Genomic DNA, 11,981 nt, shown 5'->3' on the forward strand with positions numbered 1-11,981 from the left:
GATAGCTTGCAAATTAAATTTCTAGACAAAGCAAACCTTGAAAGATGACTAACTGATGGAATAGAAGACTTTGGACAAAAAAAAATCAACTGAATAAATAATAGATCACTGCAACAAAGCAAAATTCAAAAGAAATACAAAACTTCTGGGATCCAAAATTAGAATTGTAGAATGCTCATTGGGAATAAAGTGGCTTAACAGCAGCAGGTCTGAGTAGACTAAATGGTCTTAGCTGATGCCAAATTGAATTCATTCGTGTGAACTGGATGTCAAGAATTAATTTGCTCTTGAACTACACTGAGGAAAGAACAGGGCTATATCCTTTCTATTCAGCTACCAATGGCCAGAGAGATCAAAACTGAATGTGTTTAGGGAAGGCTGACCAGAGTGGAGATATAAATACAAACCATCTCAAAGAAGTGGTTTCAGAATATGATGTTCTACTTGGGGCATCATATTAGCTGTCTTCAAATACTGGGAACATTGAAAAAGAAATAAGGCTTGTTTCTGTCACTCCCAAAGTACACAATTAGGTCCAAAACCTGGAAACTCCAGGGAGAAGCTTTTCAGTTTAAGAAAAATGTTTTCAATAGATGAGGATTTCCCTAAAATAGAAAGTTTCCCATCATTGGAGGTGTCTGGTATTGGAAAGTATGCTCAATATGTATGCTATAGGGAGGGGTGAAGGCATCAAGTATTGTTGGGATAAACAATATTCGTATCACAAACAACAATTTGTAAGATACTGCCAGGCCCATGACTTGTGTTAACTAGAGTGTGTCTAAACAGAACCATTTGTTCAAACTGAAGCACGCTTCAAAAGGCTGGGTCAAGCCCCATCTTCTCCATGAAGCAAATCATGACAAAAACAGATCGTATCTTCCACAGTGCTTACCTCTAGTATTAGACCATATGGAACTCAATTAAACAGAGTATTAGTTTGCTTTCTAAAAAATTGTATTTCAAATAGTCCATCTCACAACTGTATCATAAGCAATCTGGCTACGGCTTGCCTCAATCCACTAAGTACCTAATGGCCACTGAAATTAAACTTGTCTACTCACTACTCCTCTTGTTTTTCATATGGCATATATTCAATGTTTTTACAGCTGACAATATCTCCTTGCTGTGAAGGTGATGAAATATACAGTAATGGCTATTTGGGAGTTCCTGGTGGTGCCTCTCCATCTTGATAGTTTAAATTTTCTATAGTTTTGCATTTAAAACTTCTCAACTCCCTATTGAAAACAATGGTTATAAAAACTGAAATCCATTCTTACAGTTTTTGATGAGAGCAAAATCTGCCTTTTCCTCCCCGTTTTTACTTGAGAACCTATCAATAGATGGCTCTGAGAATACAGAAATCCCAGGAAAAGAAAAAATTCGAAAGGAAAAAAAGCCAAATTTTAAAATTCTCTAGAGTCTACAGTAATAGACAGTAGCAAAGTATTGCACTCTAAAGAACCAGGGCTACATGTCTTCTTCATTGCAACTTGAAAAGTCTGCAGCTCTATACTGTCCTGATTACCTGAGAACACTCCCTTAAGTAAAACAGGTTTGCCCTGTCTAAGCATTGGCAATACTAAAACAATGAAATTTTTAAAAAGGAAAATGTTTTCCTCAGTTAACTTTATGATAAATGCTAATCCTTAGGGATAAAATGAAAGAGTAGATAAAGTAGAAAGCATAAACACATTTAGGTTTTAAATTAAGTCATTAGTGTTCAAATCAAGTTTGAAAATGTAAAAATACAATTGCTTCTCTAATCCCACTTAGGCTGTTTAGGCCAAAGGCTCAAAAATATGACAGATTACTAGAAAGGAGATTTGGAATTTAACTTAGCAACCATATCTAAAATGGCATAGAATCATTTAAAATGTACACCTAATAAATTAGTCAACCTTAGCATTTAATAATGTCATAAGTCTGGCCAAAAATGTCCAATGTGAAATCACACTCTCCACCTGAAAATTAAAAACATTTAGAGGCACAGTTAAGGAAACACACATATATAAATGGCTCTAACTATTCTACAGAGGCAACTGGACATTCATTTAATTAATTTAGAATGACTTAGAGGTCAAATATTCACATTTTTTCCAGTATTCTGAGATATGTATCCTAAAAGTAATTGATTCTGATTCTCCCAGTGCCTCCATGGCTTTCTTCTATAAAGCCTCAGTTCATTCAATTCAATTATGGTTTTTTTGTTTTATTTTTAGCTTAATAGACTACATGGTTAGTCTAAATACCATGTAAAAATTTATGTACATTACATACACAGACTTCACCACAGTTTTGAGGAGAACATGGATCTGACAACATATTCCAATTATAAGCCTTCACATTACTGGATATGGAACAATCAACAACCTGCTCAAAGTACTCTACTATAAGCAGCAATTGATTAGGGCTGGGAGCCTTGTAATATGACAACCAACCATGGCATCCAGAGAATCTAAGGGGAAACTGACCAACAAACTGAGTGCTCGAGGACAGGAATCATGTCATATTTCGGGCTGCATCCCTAGCACCTCGTCAAATCTTTGGAGAAAGCTGAATAAATATTTGTTGAATGGATAAATTAATGCATAGCTATACTGATACAGCAAATCTGGACTGCAGAAACATGAAGGCACCTGCTGAGGAGGCAGTGGATGCTGAAACTCAGGGCAGTCTTCTAAAAAAAGAAAAGCCTCCACAATCGCTAAATCCAGGAGCTCACCACAAACCACTTGCAGTTACCAGCAAGATCTGACGATACCCTTAATCTCACCCAACCACCACAGTGCCTGCAACTGTGCCATTATAGAAAAGGCTGACAGCCTCATGGACCCTAGAATCAACACCTACAGCCACAAAGCTTTAGCTCAAAAGCTTTTGTCAGAGCTGCCACTGCCCTGCCACCTTCAGCGGACACCTTTCTCCCACATTCTCACTTCCCTCTCCCAAGTACAAGGTGGATAATGGCTAAAATCTGGATTTGCATCTGCTCCAGGTCCTCAGTTATGTGAAGAATATTCTCACCTCAAGAAGCAACAAGCTTTCCAAAACAGAGAAATTCAAATATAAGTGTGAAAAAGCTTAGGAGAATATTACTTATGATAATAACTAATTTGAACTAATCTGAGTACTTTGTATCTGCCAGCCCTTATACTAAAGTTTTATGTGCATTGTTTTATTTAACCCTTCTGACCATACTATGAAGTAGGTCCTCTGAATACCCACTTGACAGATAGCAAATTAAGCTTTAAAAGGTCAAGCACCATGCACAAAGTCACACAAGTGATAAATGTCAGAGTCACAAGCATACAACACTCATAATCTTAGCTATTACTCTATATGGCCTCAATGTATTAGAACAGGTAACTTTTTTTGGCATTCACAAGGAGTAATAATATTTTCTACTTTTTAGAAATAATTATTTCATTCTCCCCAGATGTTGCCATCTCTATTTAGTGTCTGGTATTTAAAAGTACATCTGGTACAATATGTACTTTATGAATTATAGGAACATGAATTAATCACATTCTAACAATCATTATCTCTCACTTTTATGGGAATTTGAAATTATAATTCCAAATGTTTCCATATACAAAGCATGTATCTAAGTATTCATTTTTGCATTATAAAAATAATACATGTATTTAAAAATACACATGAGAAAACAAAAGAAAAGCATAAAAAAGTCTATCATCTCACAACCCAAACACAACTGTTAACATTTTGGGAAACATATAATTTAGAGCTCGAAAATATAATTTGATTACTCATATAAACATGATTTCCAACAAAAAGCCATAATTCAAATTTAAATTTTTTTTCAAGTGTTGGAAAGACCAATGAAAAAAATTTTTATATAGTTTCCACATAGAAGTCAAAGATAAATTTGTTTAGTCATCATGAAAAAGAATTTACAATTTGTTTGGAAGAAAAAGCTGTTATTATTCACCATTCACAGTAACATCCATCTTCAGTGAACATTCAAGTATGTTCCTATGGTTTCAATGTGTCCCCTCCAAAATTTACATGATGCCAATGTAATTGTATTAAGGGGTGAGGCCTTTAGGAGGTGATTAGGCCATAAGGGCTCCTCCAATATGAAGGGATTAAAGCCTGATATGGTTTGCCTGTGTCCCACCCAAATCTCATCTTGAATTATAGATCCCATAATTCCAATGTGTTGTGAGAGGGACCTGGTGGGAGATCATTGAATCATGGGGATGATTTCCCCGATACTGTCCTCATGGTGGTGAATAAGCCTCACGAATCTGATGGTATTATAAGGGGAAAACCCTTCCACTTAGCTCTCATTTCCTCTGTCTGCCACCAGGCAAGATGTGTCATTTGCCTTCCACCATGATTATCAGGCCTCCCCAGCCACGGGGAACTGTGAAAAGCTATTATAAAAGAGGTTTCAGGCAGCTTTCAGCTGGCTTGCCCTTAGCCTTCCACCAGGTGAGGATGCAGTGTTTCTCTCCCCTGGAGGGTGCAGCCATGAGGCGCCACCCTGGAAGCAGCTTCCACCTGACAACACAACTGCCGGTGCCTTGATCTTAGATTCCAGACTCTAGAACTGTGAGGAAATAAATTTCTGTTCTTTATAAATTACCCAGTCTCAAGTATTTTGTTACAGCAGCATAAAATGAACTAAGATGTACCTCAATAGGAATCTTAGGAATAAATAAACTCTACGTTTCTCAGTAGACCGATTTCTTAAAGGATCCAACGACTTCATGTTGACTTAAACTCTATAAAAAGATGCTCTCAGATGCAACCCTTTAGATGTTCCATGATGGCCTCTAATGGTTCCTTTAACTAAGAAAAACATACAAATAGCAAAATGAAAGAGAACTTTGCAAGCACTCTCCTTACTGTAGGCTTTTCTAAGCTTCCAGCATCTCAGTAAGTTGGTGGCAGGCTGGATGAGAAGCCAATTCCCGGTCCAGGGTCTTCTTGGTCTTTATTTAGTATTTGACACGTCAATATTAATATTATCTAAATAGTAGTATAGAAATGACACATAATTTAGATTATAGGTACCTATTATTCACACTTCACACTCACATGTTTGCTGTCGTCACACTCACATATTTGCTGTCGTTACAAAAATACAAGAGTTTGAATTAAGTTCCATGTGCCTCTGCTTCCATTAAGAGCTCTGCATCTTACTTTCCCCTTTCAACCCTGCTCCCTCCTCATTCCATAGGCACCCAAGTAGGAACTCTGCCCATTCCTATACCACTCTGCTTAAAACAATTATCATGTTGCTATGAACCGAAAGCTGCTCTCCCAAAAATCATGTGTGGAAGCCTCAACTCCCAACGTGGTGAGATTTGAAGACCAGGCCTTTGCGAGGTAATTAGATCACAAGAGTGGTGCCCTCAGGATGGGTAGGCCCTTATAAATAGACAGAGAGTTTGTTTTCCTTCTCTTCATCATGAGAAAAGAACAAAAAGATCACTCTCTGTAAGCCAGAAATAGAGGCCTTTCAAAAGCCAAATTGACCAGCACCTTAATCTTCGACTCCCTAGCCTCCAGAAACATGAGAAATAAATTTCTGTTGTTTAAGCCACCTGCTATATGGAATTTCATTTTAGCAGCCTGGGCTAACTAAGACACATATCATCCCTCTTCCCCAGTTGATATTTCTCTTTATGTCATTTCAAAACTTAGCCCAGTGTTGCTAGCTAACAAGGAACCTGAGCAGGGAGAAAAAAGTAAAGGAACTGTAAAATGATCCAAAGGTAAACTGCCAAAGAGAACAGGTGATGATCAACAGGGAAACGGTGGAGAGCAGCCTGATTCTCAGCACCCTGGGTATTTACCTTCTCCACAATGCTTCTCTCTGGGATAATCTCTCCACTTGTTGCCAAGACATTACTGCAAACCACATTGAACACTTTCTAAAGATTAATAAACATTATGTCAAACGACAATCAAAAATGGTTTAAGAAATCCAGTGATACATCACGCTATGCTTGTTGAGGTTTTTAAATTTAATTTAGAAGCATTTTTGCCTTCTACATTGTTCAAGGTATTTACAAAATATTATTTTTTAATAATAAATTAAAGGGAGTTTTTCATTTTTAAAAAAGAAACGGCAGATTGGCTATTAACAGACTATCTAAAACAGACCTTAGCAACTTTTTGTCTGAATCCCCTTTACCTAAGATAGCCAAGCACTTGGTAGACACTTAATAGCTATGTGATGAATGGCTGAACATTAACAAGGAATGTTCCTCCATGTTTTATCTTTAATATTCCATCTTCCGAATACTGCTGGAAAACACGTGCCTAGACACACCCTATAAGTGGAACCAAACTCTCTCTTCCTAATAAAGTTGCAAAATACATATACAACAAAGTCTAAAAATGTTAAAGTATATTAATTTAGTATTTTAATAAGTTGTTACCATTGAATCACCTATGAATTTAAAGGTTCTCATAAAAATATAATACATAAGTTTTGAGTGCTTTTATTTACCCATCACATAATTAATGTAAAACACTAAAATTCCAAAGAATCTTTTTAAAAGAACTTTCTAAAAAGCTCAAACTTCACTAGAACATTTTACTTTGAATTTAAAAAAAAAAAAAAAAAATTTTCTTGGTCCTTAGTCTTTTCTTCTTGACACCAGTGAGTATACAAACAAACAGTTAAGAGGTAGCATAACACTGTAATCATGGCTAAATTGACCTAGATGAAAACAAGACAAGTCCAAACAAAAACTAAGCACTGAATCAAACACAAGCATCTGGCAGGATTCCCAGAAGGTCACTAAGCTTGGACTTCAGAAAACTGTCAATGTTTCCTGAAATTTTCAAAGATCTCTCTGAGTATTTCATGGGTAAAAACCAAAATGCCCAAGAAAAAACATGGAGAAAAAATTATATTGAATTATTTGAAGTGGCACAGGTGAAAAAATTATCCTTTTCACAACCGGTAACTTCAGATTTATTTTTTTAGCATTGTAAACATATTGCTTTCAATGCTCTTTAATTAAAGAAATATTTTAAGTAAATGTCCCTGAAATTTAACTGGGATAAGTGCAACAGGTATAACTACAGTATTCCAATGGTATTCTGTAAGCTGGATTATGTACCTCTTTGTCAACATTATCTGATTTTTCAGAATGCAAGACAGTTGAATGAAAAATGTACTAAGTAGAATACAAAAAATATGAATTGTTATCCAGTGCCACCACTAACTCTTCATGAGCCCTGAGAGTGACATATCCAAACCTGTTCCCTCATTTATATTAAGCAAATTCTAACATCCCTAACCATTCTAAAAATTCTATGAGTACATGAGAATCCTATGGAAATAGTTAGTGTGTAGATAAGTTCCAGGGACTCTCTTTATAAATGACATGATTACTCTTTTCACAATAAATTTCAAACATTCTAACACAGAACACGTCTAAAAAACTGTTCTCAGGTGATTCAAATGTCCAGTCAAGTTTGGGAACCAGTGGGTTAAAGCAGTGATTCCCTAGGTGTGGTCTCTGGCCAGCCATAGCAGTATCAATTGGGACCTTATAAAAATGTTGTTCTTTATATATTATTTTCTGAGAAACTTTAAGTACTTCACTTATTCTGAGACAAATTATCCCACTAAATAAAACAGAAAAATCATAAAATGAACACCACATTAATAACCCAAATTACTATTTCCTTTTAGGATCTCACTTTCAGAGGTGAAAACAGAAGAGAGAGCTCAGCTTAAAGCATTCATTAAGGCCCAAAGTAAAATAATAGCACTTACTATGAACCAGGCAGTTTTAAGAACTTTACATATGTTAACTCATTTACTCCTCACAACAGCCCTACTGAGGTAGGCTCTACTACCCCAATTTTACCAATGAGGAAACAGAAGCAAAAAGTGATTATGTAACTTGTCCAAGTTCAAACAACTAGACAGTAATGAGGTCAGGATTCAGGGCAAGGCAGTCTGGCTGCAGAGCACATTGTCTTTAACCAAGAGTCTATGCAGAAAGTTGAGGAATTTGGTCTCATGGTTCATTTTCTTCCTATGAGACTGGACCACTTACCAGAAATAAACGTTTCAACTTTGTTTCTCACAAGAATAGTAATGAAGCAAACTAAAGAATTACCATTGCATGCTGAGAAATATAATCCAACGATAATAAATACAAAATAAAAACACATATCCATTTCCTGTGATAGGTTTTACTCATAACAGTTTCAAGATTGACCTTAATAGTAAAACCATCCACTATGGAACAAAGAGGGGCCTGAAAATGAACCTAAATGAATGCCAGGTAACCCTCATCAAAATATTTCTAAGTGAGCCAGGTTATGTAAACCAAGCACAACTTCTTTATGATCATATCTGCTCTGGACCCTACGCCTATGAGAGGAGAATCATAAAGTCACTGTGGGGCATTGCGATATTGATCATTCCTAGTTGGCCATTCACTGCAAGCAGTGCTGCCACATCTGTCACTCTGAATTGCAACACCATAGACTCTCTTAGCTTTTCAGTTAAGTTATCCAGAACACATCATTTGATTACTGAGAGTCTGAATTTGCTCCCATATATCTCCATTTTTCCCATCAAGAGGTGTGCCTCTGACCTTTTTCATCCCCACAGCTACTCCTCTTTGCACAGTAAGTCAAATAGAAAACCCTAGTTATTATAAATTGTAATTACATTTAGTTTAATAACATTAAATTCTAATTCTAATCATTTTAATAACATTAAATTATAATTTTTAAAGTATTCTAATGAAGATCTGATTTCCTGGAGGACTTACATGCTTAGATGCTGGAACTTGCTTTATGTTTAGTCTTATAGAAGTCATATAAGATTGGTAATAGGCAGGTTACAACCTCCTGCATTTAAAGATGCCAGATGAGTCATAAAAGGCATTCTCAGTAATACACTATTCAACTTATCACTAAAATAAAAGAGAATGGAAATTAATCTCAAAGTACGGAATAATTTGGCATCTTTTTTGGCATTAATACCATAAATATTTTTCACTAGATCTACTTGGTCCTAAGAGGATAATAGAGATCAGTTCCAATCAAATAATGTGAAAGGAATTGATTGTATGCGTGTGTGACTTGAAGCATTTTGAAATTATTGCAGCTAAGAAAGAAAAGGACTCATTACCTCACCTACCCCTTTTGCCAGTTTAGGCTTGTCCATGCTCTGCGTCCTCATTTTGCTTTCTCTTATATTTTCTTGAACAAACCATGATGTAACTGGATAGGGTTTCCTTTATTCTCTTGTTAAGAACCTACGAAACACCAGATAGTACTTCTAAACTAGCTCTCCTGAAGACTACACCATGCCACTTTTAGATGCTCTCTCATTATTTGGATTTCCTTTTATAAAGAAAAGTATTCTGAAGAACCAGATTTTATGGCTATTTAAATATGAATGTTAATACATTATAAAGGCTACCAGAAGGTGAAATCCTTCACCGCAGTGACTAAAGAAAAACTAGGCTATTGATTTGAAGCTAATCTAAAACTTTTTTCCAGAAAGTTCCATAAAGTATGTAATAAAATTATAAGGATAATCTGAGGATGTCCATATAGCCACCTTCTAAGGGTGCAGTTGGTATTTAAATACAAAATCTAATCATGTATCAACACAGATATTATTTTAAGGTGTTTGAGGATTATGTGGTTTATGGTATGTATACATGAGTTTGTATTTTAAGCTAACAAATACTTAACTTACTATGCTAGGCACTTTGGAAGCATTATTTCATTTAACTCTGACAACAATGTGAATTATGAGGTAAGTGTACTAGTATGCCCCACATTTCACAGATGAGGAAAGTGAGGCTGGGAGAAGCTATGCAACTATCCAAGAGCACAGAGAAGCAGAAGAGCAGGTCTTGAACCCAGGTCTGCCTCAGACCAAAGTTCCTGTTCCTAAGCACTATCTAAATTTCCCCCAATTCTTTAAATGCAAGCTTAGTACCTAACCCTTAACAAGTCTATATACCTCAGTCACAAATTGGCACAGAAAAAAAGCAGTTTGGAAAATAAATGTTCTCTGTACAGAAAATCTTGGTAGAGTTAGCACTGTGTTCATTGCAGCACACATGTGCTGGGATTGGAGTCATGCCTATTCCAGATTTTCTTATCCAATGTCAGATTTCTAATCCATTTAAGCCCATTTGCAAAGTCATTCTATTTTTGTACTAATGGCTTAGAAACAGCTGGAACTATTTTAGCCAAAATTTTGAAATCTCAGATATCTATAAAAAGAAAAAAAAAATGGTCCACTTCAATAATCCAGAGGCCTGCAACACTGAATTCCCTTTGACTAAAGAGAATTGACATGAATCCCTTAAACCCTCAACTGCTTTAGGAAAAGAAAAAATACTGCATATGAGTTCTGTAACCTGCACTGATGACAGTGATGATCCAGGAACATCTCATCAGGGGTCAAAGATTCCTGTTATTACAGCTGGAAGACTCATGTATATTTCTTCCTTGGCTTCATTTCAACTTTTAGAAAAGGAAAAATTCCTATTCTCTCCTAAAGCAAGTATTCAAATTCTACTGCTTAAAAATTATTCGGTGATGGTTAAGTCTCCCCTTTATAAGATCTTTTAAAGTGCCCAGTATGCTTTTTTTAAAAATATGGGCAAAACTCTACTAATAAATAACTACAGTTTTTCTGAAAAGTGGTCTGTTGCCTCCTCCCTTGGTGGAGGGAAATTTGCAGGTGTCTTCCCTGATTAAATAAGATCCAACCCAACAGTTTTCAAACTTCAGCAAGCACTAGCGTCACCTGGAGGGCTCATTAAAACACAGGTTTCTGGGCCCCAACCTCAGGTTTTAAGTTCAGTGGGTCTAGGGCGGAGCTAGAGCCCTAGATTTTGTTTGTATTTCTCAAAGTTACCAGGTGCTTGCGGCTGCTGGCCAGATGCCACACAGCGAATCACTGCCGTAGTTCGCTGCTTTCTATAGTCAACTGCACGTTGGAATCACCTGAGAAAAGTTTAAAATATGTTAATGCTCAAAGTCCCACCCCCAGAGATTCTGAGTAATTGGTCTGGGTTGCTGCTCAAGCATCGATTTTTTTTAAAGGTCCCGGAATAAGTCCATAATGCAGCAACGGTAAGGAACCTCTGGTCCACCCAACACAGCCCCAGACCCACAGCTCTGCGCGCTCAGCGCCACGTGTGGACGGATGCTGGAGACCCTTCCAAGAAGCTAAAAGCCAGAGGGTGGGGTTGAGCTCAGAGGAGTAAATCAACGCACGTTATCGTACTCAGAGGCCAAACACTCCAAGGCAGGAATCTGCACCCAGAGAACCTCCCAAGATTCATTAACATGAAGTAACTTTGCAAGACAAATCCTGACTTCTCAGCCTCCAGCCTGGGCGCGGAATTCACCGGACGCTTCACCAACTGCTTTGGCGCAGGGAGAAGACGGCACCCCCGGGAAACCCAAAATGCCAAATTGCAGCCACTGGAGGGCCAGCCCTGAGGCCCCCCGAGATGTCATTCTGGCAGCGAGAGGGGAGTAGGAGGTGTCTCCTTACCTGGCGCGGTATCCAGGCTCGGGGTTGCAGTCGCTGCCAGCTGAGCGTTGCACCAGGGGGACAGGTATGTTTCAGGCAGTGGCAAGCCCAACCCGAGCAAGACCTGAGCTGAAACGGATTGGCAGCCCTCCGCCCGGAGTCCGTTCTCCCTGCAGCGGCCAGTGCAGAGCGCAGAGGCTCAGAAACTCGCTCTCAGCCCCCTGGAGGCGGAGCCCGGGAGATAAGGTTCGCGGTCCCTACCCGCCCCCTTTCCTTGGCCGAGGACCAGAGGGTGGATTTTGGATCTGGATCTTGAAGGGCGAACTGCTAGTGTCGCCCTGGTGGAAACACTCAGTTCAAATCCTGCTAGCATCAGAAAATGCACGATTGAGGATTGAAAACGAGGGTGGAGGAGGACCAGGGAAGCGCGAGGAGAGAGGCAGAATAAGGGACTGCCAGGAAA

At 37.9% G+C, this 11,981-nt stretch overlaps 1 protein-coding gene across 1 annotated transcript in view; it reads right to left on the bottom strand.

The window, feature by feature from the left end:
• The window catches only part of COL21A1 (collagen type XXI alpha 1 chain), a 197,375-nt gene extending 185,626 nt beyond the window's left edge, over nt 1–11,749 (bottom strand). Inside the window, exon 1 of the mRNA XM_050788784.1 lies at nt 11,540–11,749. The gene's annotated coding sequence lies outside the window, so the exon portion shown is untranslated. The remainder of the gene's footprint in view (nt 1–11,539) is intronic.
• Between the last annotated feature and the right edge of the window lie 232 nt (nt 11,750–11,981).

Source organism: Macaca thibetana, chromosome 4, assembly GCF_024542745.1.
Source record: "Macaca thibetana thibetana isolate TM-01 chromosome 4, ASM2454274v1, whole genome shotgun sequence".
Classification (NCBI taxonomy): domain Eukaryota; kingdom Metazoa; phylum Chordata; class Mammalia; order Primates; family Cercopithecidae; genus Macaca; species Macaca thibetana.